The sequence below is a fragment of the Pipistrellus hanaki genome (genome assembly GCF_964339955.1).
Source record: "Pipistrellus hanaki genome assembly, chromosome: 15".
Classification (NCBI taxonomy): Eukaryota; Metazoa; Chordata; class Mammalia; order Chiroptera; family Vespertilionidae; genus Pipistrellus; species Pipistrellus hanaki.
Window position 1 is genome coordinate 26,577,138 of NC_140517.1, and position 19,473 is coordinate 26,596,610.

Here is a 19,473-nt window from a genome sequence, read left to right on the forward strand (position 1 = left end):
CAGGGGGAGTGCTGCTCAGCCAGAAGCCAGGCTCACAGCTGGGGAGCGCAGCAAAGGTGGCAGGAGCCTCTCCCACCTCCACAGCAGCACTAAGGATGTCCTGGGAGTGGGCCTAAGCCTGTGGTTGGCAAATTGCGGCTCGCGAGCCACATGTGGATCTTTGGCCTCTTGAGTGTGGCTCTTCCACAAGATACCATGGCCCGGGCAAGTCTATTTTGAAGAAGTGGCATTAGAAGAAGTTTAAGTTTAAAAAAATTTGTCTCTCAAAAGAAATTTCAATTGTACTGTTGATATTTGGCTCTGTTGACTAATGAGTTTGCCGACCACTAGCCTAAGCCATCAGTCAGACATCCCTTGAGGGCTCCTGAACTGTAAGAGGGTGCAGGCTGAGGGACTCCCCCCCCCCTCCCCCCCCCCGGCCCAAGTGCAAGAATTTCGTGCACCAGGTCTATAGTCTATAATAATAAAAGATTAATATGCTAATTAGACCAGATGTCCTTCCAGACGATCTTCTTGATGAAGCCAGGGCTGCAAGAGGAGCCCAGGTGCTGGTGGCTGGAGGGAAGTCAGGGTCCCGGGTGTGAGAAGGAAAGTGCTGGCAGCTAGGGGAAAGAAGGCCTACCCTTGCATGAATTTTGTGCATCAGGCATCTAGTCATTATATAATGACCTTTGTCTCTTGTCACAGTTTTTGACTTAAAGCCCATGCTAACCCTGCTGTCTTTCCATTTTCATTCCATATATTTTCCATCTTTCCTTTTGTATTCTTAAAGCTAAAATCAGTCTTTTTGTAGAGAATTTTTTTCCTCTTGTTCCTTTTAAAACTCTGTCTCTGATTTTAGACAGTTTTATTATAATGTGTCCTGTTGAAAATCATTTTGGGTTGAAATTTGGCAGAGTGGGCAGTCAATGAGCTTTATGAACTTGGAGATCTAAATCTCTCCCCAGGTATGAGAAATTCTCAGCCACTATTTTTTTTAAATAAGCTCTTTGCCCTTTCACCCTCCTCCTTCTGGTACTTCCATAATATCTAGTTGTTGTTTTTTTAATGATATCTTTAGGCTTTCTTCACTCCTTTTCTTCTTGTTCCTCTTTCTGGATGATTCAAATGGCCTGTCTTCTAGTTCGCTAATTCTTCTGCTTATTCAGTCTGCTATTGAAGTGCTCTCCCAGATTCTTCATTTCAGACATCATATTTAACTCTAAGATTTCAGTAAGTTGTGTTTTTTTAAAAACCACAAGTTTTTTGTTTCTTTATTGAACTTGTCATTTTGTTCATTTTTCTAATTTTGTTTAATTAGCTGTTTCTGTATGTTTTTTTAGTTCACTGAATTCCTTTAAAAGGTTATTCTGAATTCTTTTCAGATATTTCATAGATCTGCATTTCTTAGAGTCAGTCATTGGAGTTTTTATTAGCTTCCTTTTGTGGTATCATTTTTCTTTGAGATTATTCATGATTCTTCAAATGTACACATTTGAAGAACTAGGCACCCCTTCCAGTCTTCATAGAATGACTGTGGCAGGGAAAGTCTTACACCACCAATCCCACCCAGGAACCTGAGTGGAATTCTTGGGTAGGCCACCCTGGTGCCTGGATTAGCAGGTGAGCAGGTCTGGTGCTTGGGCCCACAGGGTTGGGCCTGGAACCTACTCACTGGGACAAACTGGCACCTATCACCCTGGAGTCCTTGGTGAAGTTGAATACTCTCCTTTGTGGAGGGTGTCTCTCTGTGCTGGGGTGCCTGGGCTTGGAGGGAGGGGTGACAACATGAAACTCTTTTTTACCCTCTTCAATGTGTTTTTTCTTATCTGGGCTTAACCCAGGAGCTGTAATCTCTCACATGGAATCTTTAGCTCTTCAGAAGGTATTTTCATGCATGATAGCTGTTCAAATTAATGTTTCTGGGAAGGGATGAGCACCAGAAACTCCTATTCTGCATTTTGCTGAGGTCACTCTTCATAGTGCCTATCTTCAAGTAATCTTAACCTATAATTTAAAATCTTGTCATAAGAAGAACTCCAGGCTCAGAAGACTTTACCAAAGTTAAATGTTTCAGATGTTTAAGAAAGAACAGCAATCTGTTATAAACTCTTCCACAGAACAACAAAAAAAGAGGTTTGTGTCCCATCTTGTTTTATGAAGCAATATAACCTTGACATCAAAACTTGAGAAGTATGTTATAAAGAAAAGAGGAGAGAAAGAAAGTTATAGGACAGTGTTTCTCTTGAAAATCCCAGACAATCCTAAGCAAAGTATGAGCAAGCGGATTCAGTGATATTGAGTGATGATATGTCATGGACAAGTTGGATTGGCTTCAGGAATTCAAGTTTTGTGCAATATTTTTAAAAAGTAATAAATGTGTTCATTTCATCAACAAAGAAAAAAACTACATGATCATCTCAATAAATGCAGAAAAATCATTTGTACAACTGCACACCCATTCATGTTTAAGAGAGCTGTTAGCAAACCAGGAATCGAAAGGAACTTCCCTAATCTGATCAAACAAGAGCTCCGTGACACACATCCCACATAACCGTGAGATAGCAAAAGCTTGCCCCTGAGGTGGGACTGAGCCAAGGATGGCTGCCCAGCGCCACTTCTGCTTGGCACTGCACCACAGAACGTAGCCAGAAAAGAATTAAAGGTAGACGATTTGAAAAGCCAAAAATGAAACTCATTGTTTTTTGTTTTTTCTCTTTTTTTCTTTCTTTCTGGTGATATGGTTATTTAAAAGAAAAGCCAAAGAAATCCAAAAGCAAAATATTAAAAGCAATGAGTGAATTTTGCAAGATTGCTGGACTCATGTTCAACATAGGCCAATTAATTGTATTTCTAAATATCAGAAACAAACAATAATGATCATTTATAAATTTTATTTATGATAACCTTCCAGACACTTCCACATAGGAATAATCTAACAAAATATACCAGAGACAGAAAGTGGTGAAATATTATTGAAGATAACCTAAGAAATGGAAGTATAGGGCATGTTTGTGGATTGCAAGCCTTAATAATGTAAAAAAGTCACTTCTTCCCTAAATGGTGGATTCAGTGCTATTCCAATAGAAATTCAAGCACCGATTTTTGTGGAAATTGACACTCTTATTCTGTAATGTATTTGAAAAATACAAAAGGCCAAGACTAGTGAAGACGGTGTTGAAGACTTTGGACGACTGACATGCACCCATAAAGCAAAGCAGTGTTGGTATGAGAGTCATCCTGTCCAGAGGGCAATGGGCAGGATACGGAGCCCGAAAATAGACCCCCTCACACAGCCTTCTGGTGGACGATCCAGAGACACTGCAGCTCAGTGAGGAAGGGCACTGTTGTTAATAAGCGGTTCCAGGTCAACTAGATATCCATAAAGGAAACAATTATGAATCCCCATCCCACAACTTACACAAAATCAGTTACAGAGAAAACTGTGAAAGGAAACAAAATTTTTAGGAGAAACTAAGATTTCTTCATGGCCCTGAATTAGCAAAGGTGTTTTAAACTGAATACTGACTATAGACTTGGCCAGTTTTGCTCAGTGGCTGGAGTATAGGCCCACAGACTGAAGGGTTGCAGTTCAATTCCTAGTCCCAGTCAGGGCATGAGCAGGAGGCAGCCAATCGATGTATCTCTCTCATGTAGGTATTTCTCTTTTCCCCCTCCTCCCTCCCTTCTGCTCTCTCTTAAAAATCAATGGAAAAAATAACCTCACTCTTCAAATAAGGATTAAAAAAAATATACTGACTTTAAAGGAAAAGAATGACAAATTGGTGTTCATGCCAATTGAGAATTTTGGTTCATCAGAGACTGCGTTACTAAAAGAGGACAGAAAATCAAGCCAGATTGGGATGGATATTTGCTATTCTTTCAGCCAATGAAGGTCTTATTTATGAGAGGCAGTCAGATTATGTTACCTGTAAGGTTATACAGACACAACTCCCATGTGTAGAGGGACCAAGCACAGGGGTGCTGCTAGGAAGCCTGCAAAAGAAGGAATGGAGATGGAGGAGGAAAAGCCAACCTGATCTTTTTCAGAAATGAGGGTTATAACTCATTCATTTGTTACTGCTGAATTATTTAATGGTTAATTAATTTTTGTCCCCCCACTTCACCTCTTAAAAAGACAAAAGGCATGATCACATGAATAGACATGCAACAAAAAAAAAATATCTCCAAATGGCCAATAAATATCTGAAAAGGTGGCTCAACCTCACTGATCAAATCAAAACCACCATGAGATACTTTCAGAATGGCTAAGATTTAGAAGACTAATGATCTGGAGGAGGTGAACTCCGGGGCCTCCTATGCCACAAGGGCAGGGTCCTGGGAATTGATAAAACCACTGAGGAAACTGAGGCACCTTTTGCCGAAGTGAGCACATGCACACGATTGTCCAGCAGCCTCCCGGGCTCTGTCCAAAAGAACACGGGCACGTGTGCTTCTGAGGACATGCCAGGACGGCTCCAGCAGCGGATTGTGAGCCCCAACGGGAACTTCTCAGATGCCCATCACTAGCAGAATGAGCAACTCTTTTTGTTGTTGTTGTTGTTAAGCCTTACCAGATATCTTGATATTTTTTCCCATTGATTTTTTAGATTGGAAGGAGGGAGGAGAGGAGAGGAGAGGAGAGGAGAGGAGAGGAGAGGAGAGGAGAGGAGAGGAGAGGAGAGGAGAGGGGGGAGGGGAGGGGAGGGGAGGGGAGGGGAGGGGAGGGGAGGGGAGGGGAGGGGAGGGGAGGGGAGGGGAGAGAGACATTGATTGGTTGCCTCCCTCACGTGTGTGAAGGGGGCTGGGGACAATTCTGCAACCCAGGTACATGCCCTTGACTGGGAATCAAACCTATGACTCTTTGGTGCATGGGCCGGTGCTCTAACCACTGAACAACCAGCCAGGTCAGAAAGGACAACTCGGTCAACTCATTCCACGAGATACGGAACAGCCATGGAAGTGAACAAACACATTGTCGCTCCTGCAGTCACATGGATGCGTTGCGTGTGCATAGTGTGGGAAGAGGACACTGTTCTAGCCTCCCAGGGAGGAAGAGCCTGGCGTCTTTTTGAGGGCACGCACATTGTAAGAAGGAGTGCTATGGTTGCAACTTATCTCTGTCATTCTTCAATTTAAACTTTTTTTTTTTTTAATAAAACACACACTCAAAAGGGAAAAGTTTGCCACTAGCAGACAAGCACTTAAAGAACTTTAAAGACTATACTTTTGTCAAAGGGAAAGTGATCCCAGATGGAAGACCTGAGATGCAGAAGGAAAGGAGAGCAGAGAAAGTGGTAAATGTGTGCGTAGTCTAAAAACTGAAACTATCCTATCTAATAAAAGAGTAAAATGCAAATTAACCACCACTCTGCTACATCCACAAGCCATGCCCACCAGCCATTCAAGAGTGAGTATAGAAATTAACCCAACCAAGACGGCTGCAGCCACGGAGAGAACCAGCAATGGAGGAAGCCAAACTTTCTGCATAACCCCTGGCCGCCCCAGGCCTCCACTCAAGGCTACAAAGTTTCAATTATAGAAGATAAATAAATCCCAGATACCAGGGCCTCCACTTGGCCACCCTGTAAACCACCACAGGTCCCTCTCCTTGCCCAGGCCACTCCACACCCCAAGGGAACACCCATCCTGATCTGGGACACCCTTTAGGAAAAAACAACTAGCCCCCACCCATGCACCAGGCCTCTATCCTATCTAATAAAAGAGTAATATGCAAATTGACCATCACTCCAACACACATGATGGCTGCCCTATGTGGTCAAAGATCCTGCCCCCATGTGGACACAAGATGGCAGCCACAAGATGACCAGCAGGGGAGGGCAGTTGGGAGGGACCAGATATGCAAGGGAGGGGAGTTGTGGGCAATCAGGCCAGCAGGGGAGGGCAGTTAGGGGTGACCATGCTGGCAGAGGAGGGAAGTTGGGGCGACCAGGCCTGCAGGGAAGGGCAGCTAGGGGTGACCAGGCCTGCAGGGGAGGGCAGTTAGGGACAAACAGGCTGGCAGGGGAGCAGTTAGGCATCAATCAGGCTGGCTGGGAGTGATTTAGGGGGTTATCAGGCTGGCAGGCCGAAGCGCTTAGGGGCAATCAGGAAAGCAGGCAGGTGAGCAGTTAGGAACCATCAGTCCTGGATTGTGAGAGGGATGTCCGACTGCCCGTTTAGGCCCGATCCTACTGGAATCAGGCCTAAACAGACAGTCAGACATCCTTTGAGGGGTCCCAGATTGGAGAGGGTGCAGGCTAGGCTGAGAGACACCCCCTCGCCACCCATGCACAAATTTTGTGCACTGAGCCTCTAGTAAGGAAAATTTTGTCTTATGGGGCTTTAAAAAAATAGAATTAACATATGATGAAAGGAATTAGAGCAAAAATCTCAAGGAAAGCTAGACTATTGCCAATTTGGCCCAAGACAGTGGGCGATTGTCTGTGGCTGGTGTCGCAGCTCTGCTGGGCAAAATAATCCCAGTTTCCCAGTCAGTCATCATGTGATCATCAGATAGATCAGGGGTCCTCAAACTTTTTAAAGTGGGGGCCAGATCACGGTCCCTCAGAGAGCTGGAGGGCCGGACTATATGAACTACTAATTCCTGCTGTAACACCTCGGCTGCGCTCACTGCCCAAAAAACCTGGTGGGCCGGATCAGACTCCTCTGCGGGCCGCATGTGGCCCGCGGGCCGTAGTTTGAAGACCCCTGAGATAGATCATCCTCAGGACACCCAGAGAGTGGTCGCTAAACATTCACCGAGTCTGGTATCTGTTGATTCTGTATTGCTTTTCTTGAAAAGATTCTCCCAAATTACATAAGCTGTAGGCCCCACAAAACCTGAATTTGTCTTCTATCTTGTCACCAACTCCCTATTTGCTCAGAGAGAAAGAGTGGGAGAGCTGGGTGGCGGGAGGGCCCAAGGAGAAGGGACACCGAAGTGGACTGGAGTGTGGGAAGAGGTCTGATTGTCAGCTTGGTTCCTGTGCGTCATCCCTCTCACCCTTCTGCTCACAGGCCACGCATCACCACTGCCTGAACCCTAAGTGGATCTGAACCCCAAAGTTGGGGCCCTTTTTTGGGGGGACAAGCAGCAGTCTTTCTCCTGAACAGGCCTGTGCAGTCCTCTTGGACCTGCCTGCCACGGGAAATGGACCCAGAATGCCTCCTGGAGATCCTTGCCCAGCACTCGCCTGCCCATGGGCTGGGCTGGCTTAAATATTGCTTCCAGGTAGCTCTATTTGATCATGTCCTTCTGGTCCTGCTCCACCAGGCTGTCAGGAGGAGGTGAGCAGTGCGGCCTTGCTCCCTGGCTGCCCCGGCTGCTGACTGCTCCCTGTGAGGCCTCCGGGTGTGACCACACAGGGGCCCCCGGATCCCAGCCAGGTTGGGTGGGTGTGGATCAAGGCTTCTCTATGGACTCCCAGGCTCTCTTTGCTGGGCCTGGGGGGCAGCATACCTTAGTGAGGACCTCATGCTGGCCACAGGCTTGAGGCAGCCCCGGAACTCCCTGAGCCCCCTGGCTTATCACAGCCAACCAGCTCCCTCTCACTCACTTCCTCCAGCCTTCACCTCATCTGTGACTGGGGTTCTCGAGAATGATCTCAGTGCTGTGGGCGTAGCTGACTCAGGCTGTGGGCTACTGATGACAAGGAAAGCCTGTGTTTGGGCTCTTCTCGAGTTTATCACAAACCTTGCGGATAGACCTCTTGTGTCCCCAATAAAGTTTGCTTTCTTCTCATGCTTCTCTGGCCAGCCAGCCGGGCCCAGGCCTCCAGAGGCCTTAGGGTCTTGCCTGGATGCCTAGAGCTCCCAGGCCCCAGCCCCCACCGCCTCCCTACTCAGCTGGTGGAGTCATTTTGCCAATAAGCCACAGAGCTGGAGTGCGGGTACCTGGACAAGGGTGGGCTCCCTTTCTCCCATAGGACATTGGTCAGTGTCTGAAGACATTTTGTTAGTCACATTTGGGGAGGGGGTGCCACTGGCACCTACTGGATGGAGGCAGGGCCTGCTGGTGTAGGAGTTGGTGTGAGGAAAAGGGAGGGAGGGAGAGGGATTCACTAAAGGCTCCCATTTCGCCCTAGCTGGTTTGGCTCAGTGGATAGAGTATTGGCCTGCGGACTGAAGGGTCCCTGGTTCGATTCTGGTCAAGGGCACATGCCTAATAGGAGGACGTGCAGGAGGCAGCTGATCAATAATTCACTCTCATCATTGATGTGTCTGTCTCTCCTAGCTCCCTCTCTGAAATCAATAAAAAATATATTTAATAAAATAAAATAAATGCCTTCATTTCCCCATCAAGGCCAGACACCCTCAGGGCCCAGCTGGCTTCCCATCCTTATGTGGTGGTGACAGTAGAGTAACATAAAAGGGCAGAGGGGAGAAGTATGTGGAGGGACACCCTGACCCAAGGGTATTCTCACGCTGGCATCTGAAATGCACCATTTACTGGAGGCGTGGGCAGTGGGTGGACTGGGTCGGGACCTCCTGTGGATGCTCAGGGTGCAAGGGACATGCCTGTCCCTTGGGGCCTTGCTCAGACCCATGGCCCTAGGGGTTCCTCTTCAATGACCCTCTCCCTGTTATGTCCTCATTATCCTCCCAGCCCTGGGCCCTCCTCTGGGGTGAATCTCCAGGCAGCAGAATGTGCGACATACAGTGTGTGTGTGGGGGGGGGGGGGGAGGAGGGCATTGCTCAGATCAGGAGAGGCAGCAGAGAAATGAGCAGAGGTGAGGAGTGGAAGGACCAGTCTTCACACCTAGGGACATGTGGATGAGACAGCAGCTCCACACAGAGGTGAAGGAGTGCCCTGCAGAGAGCGCTGCCTGCCAGTGTGCAGGAAATGTGGCGTAGGGTGGGGGCCAGCCATGATCTCCACAGCCCAGCACGTGTCTCCTGCAGACACAGCCTTCCACAAGCCTCAGTGTGAGTCAGATTCAGAAAGACTGCCTGGCTGGGGAGCAGAGGATCCCTCTGTGCTTGGCACGGGATTGTCACACAGAGCTTCCTCCCACCTTCTTTAGTCTGTGCAGCTTCCTCATCTGTTCCCATGTGCTCCACCTTGGCGCTTGGCTGTTTTCACACTAGGCCTGGTGTCTCCTGGAGGTGAGATTCCAGCTGGGTAGGAATGGCAGGAACTGGAGCTATGCCTCTCTATGCGTCCAGCGGGGAACGGGGTAAATGTTTGTCTCATTACTGGCCATTGATTGTTTAACCTTGCCCCACCCCTGCAAGGTTACTTTCCCTCTTTATTATAAATAAGTATTTTGTAGGAAAGTACTTGAAAACTAGATAAAGATCTCATGCTTCCTCAAACTTTCACTTGTTTGTCTATTTGTCTGAGTATGAACTCACGAATTACAATTTTTTTCAACAGGGTGTGATCTGTTGCTCTCAGTACGCCCCGTCCAGCTGGCTCTCCGGGCATTGACAGTGCCCAGGCTCCTGATGGCTTCCCAGCCATCTGATGTGTCAAGATGTTCCAGAAGCATCGGGTATTTTTCCTGCCCAGACTGGAATCGGCTGTCTCTCCAAGGAATCCTGGTTACTGTTAGAGGAAGATGGTATTTAGAAACCACAATCTGGGTGTTGGGGGTGCTCCTGCTCCCACTGTCCAGATTCAGCCCTCCCAGTGAGCAGAACTGGGTGTGTGTGTGTGTGTGTGTGTGTGTGTGTGTGTGTGCGCACAGATAAGTGTGTGTATGTGAGTTCACACTCACACAGATGTACACCCGCACGAGTGCATTCACTCACTCACACACTCCTTCCATCTTTATCTGTCAGTGAGTTTCCCCAGTCAGCCACTGGCTGGCTTCCTTCCCTTGTCGAGTGGTCTGTTTTCACCTCATTGACACACAGCATTCTTCACTCGATCCAGGCCAGGATTCCAGGCCCGGAAGAAGCATCTCCCTCAAGCCTGTAATGTGACGGAGGGAGCACTGGCTCACCGGGAAACCTGGATGAGCGGCAGGACTCAGTTTGCCATGGAGGTTCTTCCAACAGATTTCTGGCCTTAGCTCTGCTCTTTATAAGAGCAAAAGTTGAAAACCCTTCCTGTGCATCGATGAGAGAATGGTTCCTTGACCTGTGGCTTGGGCGTCAGCCATCGAATTCTTGACTCCTGACTGAGGGCCGGGTCAGAGGGCAGGGAGGTAGTTGTCCCGTGAAGCCTGTGGAGGTGAGAGGAGAGAATGTTTTGGCAAAACACCTTGGACTTGGCCCGGGACAGCACAGGAGGAGAGAGCACTCCGCCCCGTGTCCCTGGGGGTGCCGAGACTCCTTGTTTGCTGGGGTCATGATGGAGCGCCCAGCTTCACTCCAGAAGACACCCCACACCCTTGCTTGTGGAATAGCAGTGCCTTCTGCTCACTGGACTTGCTGTAGAGCAGGGGTGGGGAACGTCCGGCCCATGGGCCATAGGAGTCCTGAGAAATCATTTGGTCTGGCCCTGCCAAAGCATTAGGAGTGAGTTAATTAAATGTTTAACCAAATATAACAGGCTAGTTTTTGATAATTTTGTATGGCCCCAAAATGATGTTATAGATATTCAAATGGCCTTTGGCATTAACCAAGTTCCCCACCCTGCTGGAGAGTAAGGGAGGGGCAGAGAGATGCAAGTCCCATCAGCACCTCTAGTGAGTCGGTGTTTGCCCGCCCTGCCTTCCCTCTGCTGCTGCAGGTGCGCCTGCCTCCACCTGGATGTGTCAACCAGAAGGGAAAGCACTCCTGACTCCGGCCCATTTCCTTTGTTGAGGCGCCTGGACAGGGTCGAGCCTGTCTTCCACCCTGAGAGATCCCTATTTGCTCAACCAACTACTGTGCTCTGGCCTGTAGGATCCCATCCTCCTTTCTCCCCTGGTTGGGCAACAGAATGGCCTAGCTGGAGCCATAGCACTGAGGGGCAGGTTTCCACGAGGGTCAGATAGAGAGGCAGGATTAGATCCCCAAGCTCTGACCTTTCTCCCCACCCCACAGGGCTGGATGGGTTCCCTAGACCCCAGGGCCCCCCATCCCCAACAACTTGCCTTGAAATTAAAGGGGTGCGGAGTAAGAGAACATGGGCCGGAGTGATCAGGAGTCAGGAAGCGGGTTCTGACTGGTGCCGAGGCTCTCAGCCTTCACTCCATCCTGCCCAGGTGGCCTGGACCCCACTTGTCAGCCGCTGTCACCAGCCCTTTCTCAGCTGGAAGTCCGTGGTGCTAGTCCCCAGTTAACTCCTACCGCATCGAGTTCTGACAGTACCCTCTCAGGTGTCAGAGGGGCCTCCTTATCCCACAGTAGTGGTGGGAGACCAAAAGCTGTGAACCACACACTTCATGTCAGTGAAATGTATGGTATGTGAATTCCATCACAATGAAGCTGTTACTTGTTCTAGTTGTAATAAATTAATGAAAACAGCATAACTCTTGGTACTTGAATATGCTTTCTGTCGCTCCTTTGCTCTTTCAACAAATAAATGTAGAAGGAATGTCAGCACCGTCTTCATCTCCAGCTTTCTGGTGAGGCTGCCATGTGACAGGTTCAGCTGTTCGGGTTGGACTGGGTACTCTCAAACTAACCCACCCCGGCGAATGTGCAGCTACAGTCAAAACCACTGGTTTAAATCTGCCAGGGCCATGCTTATAAAGTTTTTTCAGGCCTTGTTTACAAAATAGCTCTTGGTTAAAAAGCGGAATCCAGCAAGTACTGGCAGTCCACAACTTAGCAAATTATGTTTCTGGAAATGGTGGTCTAACCTGAGATGGTTTATACTTAATCACATTTTGCCACAGGAGAAAATGCCATGGTGCTGCAGAGGGCAGGATGCCCAGCCTGGCTTCTAAACAGAAATGGCCACGAGCACTATAGTTAACCGATTGTTACCCGCCTTGCAGTTTCCCAGCTGCACAGAACCTCGTTCAGAAGGAAGCACACTAGAGAAGTCCCCGTGTTTGTAACTCCTGCGGCTCCTTCAGGACTCAGAGCTTCCATCTTGTATGGAGAGCCAGAGCCAGTGGGAGAGCTTACATATGTAAGGAACTCTGTTTTAGGGAGTTGGCTCTCACGACTGTGGGCTGGCAAGCCTGTGTTCCTGGGGCAGGGCTGAAGCACCAGCAGCCGACGCTGCTGTCCAGAGGCAGACTTGCTCCTTCCTCGTGGAAACCTCAGTGTTTCTCCCCAAGTCCTTCAGCTGAGTGGGTGCAGCCCACACATTATGGAGGGTGGTGGTCTCTGTTACCGGAAGTCGGACACAGAGGTTAACCATGTCCACAAATACCTTCACAGCAACATCCAGGTACGCATTTGATTGAATCACCGACACAACAGCCTGGTTCAGCCAACACGTAAACCTGACCATCCCCGGTCCCAAACTTGGCATGGGACCCTCCTGTCCTTCCTCTGAGGGGCCTTTCTTGTCAGCCCTGTTGGAATTCTTCCTGGACGCACAGCACTCAGCACATCTGACATTTCCCTGCTCCTGGTCTGTGTGCCTTTTGAATCATCAGCTCCCAGTACAGTGTGAGGTCCGGAGAGCAGGGAACTTGTCTCTCATTCGCAGCGGTCCCCATTGTTCACAGTGAGCAAGTGAATTATGAATTCATTCCCTCTGGGGCTTTGCACACCCTCATTGCCCACCAGATGCTAACTGTGATGGTGACACTGGGATGTGCATCGTGAGGCCAGGACACTGCCCTGAAATGGAAGCAGCAGGTCGAATCTGGCATCTTTCCAGTTAGGCCTCATGGGCTGGAGTATCTCACCTCCCAGGATGGCTGAGGGCTTCAGTGTAAAATGGTTCAAGTCCCAGCCCTACACCTGCTAGCTGAATGACTTGGGCAAGTCACTGAGCCTCACTGTTCCCATCTGTGAGTTGGGCACAGTAATACTGGTAACCCCCAGGTTGTTGGGAGGGAGAATGTGATTGCGGGCTGGGTCGCCATGGGCAGGCGGCCCCAGGCAGAGGCCAAGGGGGGCTGTTTGGGTAGCCAGAGGTGGCTGGTGGGACATTTTCTGCCTGGCTGAGAAGAGCTGAGACAGAAAATTGGAAACAATGAGAAAGATATTTCAAAGGAAGAATTGATGACTGAAAGGGAGGGAGGGACAGATCAGGATTGGCTTTTTTATTTTATAAATATCTGGGTTTTGATAATAAGAAAAACCCATGCACATTGTAGAAAATCTCAAAAAGACAGAAAAGCAGAAAAAGATAAAGGCCACCCATAATCCTGCCATGCAGACATCCCTCTGTGGGGTAGCTGTGACCAGCTCAGTCTTCACTCCCACCCCAGACACAAGGCTTTGCTTCAATTAAGATGATTTAAAACTTCTAATAATTATATTTTAATGCACTAGTCCTCTACTTTGATGATTTTATTTTATCAATTCTAGATAAAGTGCTCATATCTAAATATGCATTTATATTTAAACCCTGTGGAGTGGGCTGCTGCTGACCCATTTCACAATGTTTCTTAATTTGCCATCATGGATCTCTTCTGGAGATTCCAGGGATGACTGGCAAAGGTTAACAGCATTTTCAGGGATACAGATACACATCAAATTGGCTGCAGTCACAGGCGTGAGTGCCTGGGCCTGTCTCTCTGATGCTCCAGCCTCCAGGCCTTCCCAGGAAGCCCTGTGATGGGACCAGGGGATGGATGATGGCATCTCTGATATGAGTTTCAGTAATAACATTCCAAGAACACTGCTTGTTTTAAAGTATTTAATTCTGAACATCATCCCCATGAGAAGGGTACTATTATCTGAATTTTAGTAATGCATACACCTAAGCTCAGAGAGGTTAAGCAACTTGCCTTAATGGCACAGCCAGTAAGTGGTAAAGTCCCATCTGAATCCAGGCAGCTGGCTGCAGTCGGTCTTGACCACGTGGTGTGGGAGCTGAGGGTGTCTCTCTTTTCCTCCAACAGCCCACTGAAAGAGGGCCCAGAGATTTGCCTCCAAAGGCTGGAACTTTGGGGTGTCAGTTCTGGAACCAGGAATCTAAGCTTGGGGACATGTCTTTTCAGTCTCCTAAGCAAATGGCTACTGACACCTATTTCTTGAAGGTGTCTTAGTTAAGAAGAGAGAATATCTGAGACCCCAGGGACTCTGGGAGGGTTGTATGACTCTTGTGTGACCAGAAAAAATCCTAATGCTAGCCTCAAGCGGTCAATGCAGTTAGATGGGAGCAAGAATGAGATCATGTGTGTGCATATGTGTGTGTGCATGCATGTGTGAGTGAGCATGGTTATGTGTACCTATGTGATCGAGCATATAAATGAGCATGTGTGAGTGTATGTGTGCATGTGTTAGTGAGCATGTGTGTGTGAGTGTGTCATTGCTGTTATCTCTTCCTACATCTACCATGGAACTCCCAGCTAGTGCATGGTAGGAGCTCAGTGCCTGCTTCTGGGGTGAATGACAGCATATCAAGCTCTCATGGCTCAGTTTTCCTGTAGCTCATGAGAGCTGAGGACACCTTGGTAAGTGGACAGAATGGGTAACTCAGGGGCCCTGGGGTATGAGAGGGCTCATGAGAGGTGGGCTCAGATGTTTGGCAAATCCACTGGACCTCCACGGGGCATGTAAATCACTTCTCAGAGTTTATTGGTCAGTGGGTGCTATTTACATATTACAGACACTGGGACTCTGGAAGGAAGGATATAGGCTGAGCATCTGCAGACAATTGGGAGTGGGCTGGAATTTACTGGCTGGCTTCTCCCCAGTAAATGGCCCCCACCCTCCCTGAGCCTGAGGGTGAGATCTGAGCCCTAAACTCCTCCAAAGTGCCCCCCAAAAGGAGCCCAGCAAAGGTCATCCTGAGATCAGCAGGATGGTCACCCCTAGGGAGGACTACTTCAGGGGAGTAAGAATCCAGTGGGTTAAGAAAACCAAAAAGCCTTGCAAAGAAGCATCTTCTAGCCTCTTCCCCACATGCTCCAGTTTATTAAGGAGAAAGCAGGAGGGAAGCCAGATGGAGACCAAGAGTTGGTTCTTTGCCCCCAACCACAGCCAATCTGTGTCCCCAAGCGTGCAAGGCTGATTTCACTCAGATCCCTCTTAGCCAGGCAAAAGCAGGGTTAAGTGTGTGCGAGGGGAGAGGGAATCCCAGACTGCCTGGAACTTGAAACTTCCCCGCTGAGCGCGAGCCAGTCCAGGAGAGCAGAGTCAGCGCCCTGCGGCTACTGCGGGCACCTGGGCCAATGCAGTCAGGGAGGACGCGTACATAGCTGACCCGCTACACGCCACACGCCACACAGCAGGACACACGGCAGACACCCACCGCTGCCTCCAGGGTAAGTGCAGGCTCCCTAGCTTGGGAGCCGGCTCTGGCACTAGCCGGGACATCGGAAATTAAGTGCTTTCTTTAGGAGTTTGGATATGATGCTATTGGGCAATGCACATTTTAAAATTATTATTAATGCATTCAGACTTGCCATGAAATTATGTGACAAATGCAGTCTGGGGATATCTTTAAGCAAAACAAAGCATTGTTTTCCCGTTGAAATTCCGAGTGTTAGACGAAATGCAGGAGCTCAGAAGCAGATTCATTTGGTAGGAATTGCGATCTGTCTGCAGTTTGATCTGATACAGTGAATGCTTCCTTCTTCATTAAGGTTTTCTATTAATTACTGCTTTATCCTTTCCTTTTGTGACATGTCCCTGGTGACAGGCTTGTCTCTCAGAACCCGGGTTCGGACATGCCACAAACAAACCCGATTAGCTATACTTTTGTTTTGTTTTGTTTTTTTTGCTAAATGTGCATCTTGTTACGGCTTTTCTGACTGAGCATGGAGGCAGGGCTGGGTCCCCGCAACTGACCAGGAACAGAATTGGGGTTCAGCAGCTTGCGTACAACTGCCGTAAGTATGCTTACGTACTGATAATAAGCTGCCTTTACAGTATGTGTGAGCTTAACAGCCGCTTCATCTGAGCAAGTTTTCAAAGCAGGTCTCTTCCCGGTGCTTATTGACAGGTCTGTTTCCCATTATCAGCCGGGCAATGAACGAAAGTGACAATCGGGGTTTCCGCACATAAACTTCCTGAAACTCGCTGGTTCTTCCATGACATGCAAGCTCAACCCAACGCTCTCACCCGATGGGGCGGAGGGTGGTCGTCCGCCCGCCCGGGCCTTGAGCTTCCTAGCGAGGAAGGATGGTGGCTGCACTGTTAACAGGGATGCTTGGGGGGAACTTGAAAGTCAGGACAGCGAGGGGAATGGATGGGATTCGCCAGGGCGGTTTCAGAAGTCCCAGCTCTCCCCGGTGTCATCACGCTTTGTGTAAAAATCTGGATGATGCGGAATTGTGGTGAGCTATTGCCATGTGTTGGCGATTCCTCATGCCTTCCGTGGCCTGAGCTGTAATGGGAGAGAGGGCGGAAGTGGCTTTTTGGTTGTTGAAAACATTGGCAGGATTTCCCGCCCCAGTGTGGACCGCTAAGAACTCGGGCTTCCTGACCGCCCTGTGGCGTTGGTCCCATCTGTCCCCACTGATGGTCAGGCTTCCAGACTGGAAAATGCTGTCTGTCATTCCCATTGGACACTGAGGAGAGTTCCTCCAGACCCGGAGCTTGGTTTAGGCTGAAAAGACAGAAACGAGGAGCTGCCGGGACTGTGTATTCATTCTCACATTGGTTGCTGGGATCCTGTACCCCAGGTTTTGTGTCCCAGGGCCTGTGCCTTGTGGCTGTGGCCCCAGGAGGGAAGTTGCCTGGCTTGAGGCAAAAGAACTTTTTCATGGTTTTGTTTTTTCTTGAAATGGTCTAATTTGCAAGTGTCTGAGGGCTCTGCAGAAGAAGGCGTGGCTTGCCTCCAAAGCTAGAATCCTGAGCTCGGAGAGGCCTTCAGGGGCTCAGAGTGCCCTCCGGCACCTGGGTTGGCAGTTTCTAGGGGAGCCTTGTTTCTCCCACTCCCACCCCCCCTTATGTGACCCTAGAAGGAGGCAGTCACCGCTCACCGGGAGGGTGCTGTTCCTCTGAGGAGCGTTTCTCTTGAGAACCTCTCATGAAGGGGCTCCTGGCTGGATACTCTCCAGGAGAGTTTGGGATTTGGGTGATTGATTAGTGATGTCTGCCGGGGCCTGAGGAATGGGGTAATAGGAAGCGTTCTATGTGGTGTCTGGTGCAAATTTGCTAAGAAGGGAGAAGTCACTAGATCCCAGAAGTCAGGACTGAGGCAAACTGAGAGGACAAGTACTTATACCAACTCCTGTGTGTATGTGCGTGGCCTGAAGGACACGGCCTTAGACCCAGCCGTACAGTCCCAGGCCACGTTTCAGTCAAGCAGGGTGTGTGTGGAGGCCCAGCAAGCTGGTTTCAGGGAGTCTAGGAAGAAGTCATGCCCCAGGTCAGCCACCTCTGAGTAATCAAGGATTTAAAAACCAGAATCCACTGCCTGGTCACATCTGGCAATATTTGGGCCAGCACAATGCATTTCCTTCTTGGCCAGTGGGTCTCGCAGAGGGAGACACTGTGGATGGGTGCCAGCACCATGGGCTTGGCTCCAGCCTCCCACCACATGTCCCCACACCTCTGAAGTCAGCTTATTCACAGGAATTGCAAGCCTGTCCTCCTCCCTGCACCGTCCGGCCCCCTGCACCTCCCCTGCTCATAACTAACAAACAGACCTGGGCTATTAGGGGCTTCGGATGAGTTTTCTTCCAACAGAGAGTGAATTGAGTTCAATAAACTCCCACAATGAGATTGGTTGCCTAATGAGAAGAAACCTGTGTACTTTCCCAAGAAGGTAGGGTGTCTAGAAATTCTAGAACTTTCTTCATTGTCACCTAACTTATCTCCTTTGTTTGCAACCTCCTATTTAACTCTCTTCTTGTGAAAGATCCAATTTTTTCCTTAAAAACCAATCCAGAGAGCAAACCCCGACCAGAGAGAAGAGTGAATGGTCGGTCTCTCCATATCTGGGTTGGCCAGAAGCTCCTCTTCATGGGTGTGGAGCTGGAATGTCATCCACCATCTCATAGCTCAGTGGGCAGGTGGCCTGAATGGGCCCAAGGCTTCTCCTGGGCCCAAGAGGTGGGTATTTAACCTGAGCAGGCCAGGGGGTGGGTGGCTCTACCAGCCCTGAGAGTGGACGCTTGATGGCCACCAGCTGCTGATGTGGCAGTGCCTGCGCTCAGGTCGGCCGCCGCTCCCACTGCCCTTGTTGACTTTTACCAGGCCCTCAGGGGGCACATGGCTCTAGGAGCTCTGCCCTCGCAGGCCCACGGGGGGTGTTTTATCACCCTTGTTTAAGATAAGTGACTATGGTTAAGCTGAAAAATGTCCCCCAAAGTTGTCCACGTCCTAATCCCCAGAACCTGGGGATATGTTACCTTACATGGCAATTCAGTTAAGGGCCTTGAGATGGGGAGACCTTTCTGGACTGTCCAGGTGGGCCCTATGTACTCGCAGGGCCATCATAAAAGGGAGGTGGAGGGACATTTGGCACAGACAGAAGAGAAGGCCAAACGGCCTCAGAGGCAGAGGCTAGAGCAGTGTAGCCACACACGAGCCATGGGTCGGGGCAGCTTCCAGAAGCCAGAGGGGCAGGAGCAGACTCTTCTGGAGACTTTGGCAGGAACACAACCCTGCTGTCTCCTTGATTTTTGCCTCTCAGGGCCCACTGCGAGGAAATCAATTTGTGGAAACCTGTTACGGCAGCCATAGGAAACCCATGCAGTGACTTGGGAGGTCATCAGCTAAGAGCCAGGACCTGAGTGCAGGCTCACTGACCTCGCACCGCTTTTTGTATCATTTGGAGATGAATGCGTAGAGGAGAAAGGACTTTTTTTCCTAGCATTTTTGCTCCTTTTTCTGTAAGAAGAAATGAGGCCCGAGTCCCTCAGCTTATGAAGTCATTTCTGATGGGGAGACCCAGCCACGCAGCTGGGCCGGTGTGAAGGGGACTGAGAGACCCAGCACTGGGCTCTCCAGCTGCCTGTCCCACTGGTGAGTGCCAGCATGTTGGGGCCGAGCAGGTCTTGTTGGCGGGGTGCCTCCTGCACCATCTGGTTTGGGGGCCATGAAGAGGCTAAAATGAGAGGACAGGGGCAGAGAAGCTCTGGAAAGTTAGCAGGGCCCAGTTATTGTGTGAACAGCTTCAGTGAGTTTTGCGGTTAAGATCGGGAAATGATTCCATTTCTTCCCTTTTAGAACATGAACTGCACAAGATGTCACTGCACGGGTTCCTAAAAATAAAGTGTGTGTGTGTGTGTGTGTGTGTGTGTGAGTGTGTGTGTGTGTGAGTGTGTGTGTGTGTGTCTCTGTGTGTGTGTGTACAGCTTGTTTGGGGGGACAGCTCATCTTGAAGGCCCCCAGGCTCCCAGACACTCTTTTCTTGGCTCTGGGCATCCCAAAAGCTGACTCTCTGGAACCGAGTCAGTACTCAGCTTATTCTGGCCTGTGGTCTACATTTCCCCTTGGTTCTGAGCTTGTGTGTTGCGAGTTCCAACATGAAATGGCTCAGGGGGAAGGGGGTCCTGTGAACACGGATGAACCCAGGGCCCAGCCTAGTG

The 19,473-nt window shown here is 49.4% G+C and overlaps 1 protein-coding gene across 3 annotated transcripts in view; it reads left to right on the forward strand.

Annotated features, from left to right (window-relative positions):
* Positions 1–15,037: 15,037 nt before the first annotated feature.
* The window catches only part of ZNF469 (zinc finger protein 469), a 289,966-nt gene continuing 285,530 nt past the window's right edge, over positions 15,038–19,473 (forward strand). For all 3 annotated transcript variants that reach the window (XM_084905026.1, XM_084905027.1, XM_084905028.1), the window contains exon 1: positions 15,038–15,255. The gene's annotated coding sequence lies outside the window, so the exon portion shown is untranslated. The remainder of the gene's footprint in view (positions 15,256–19,473) is intronic.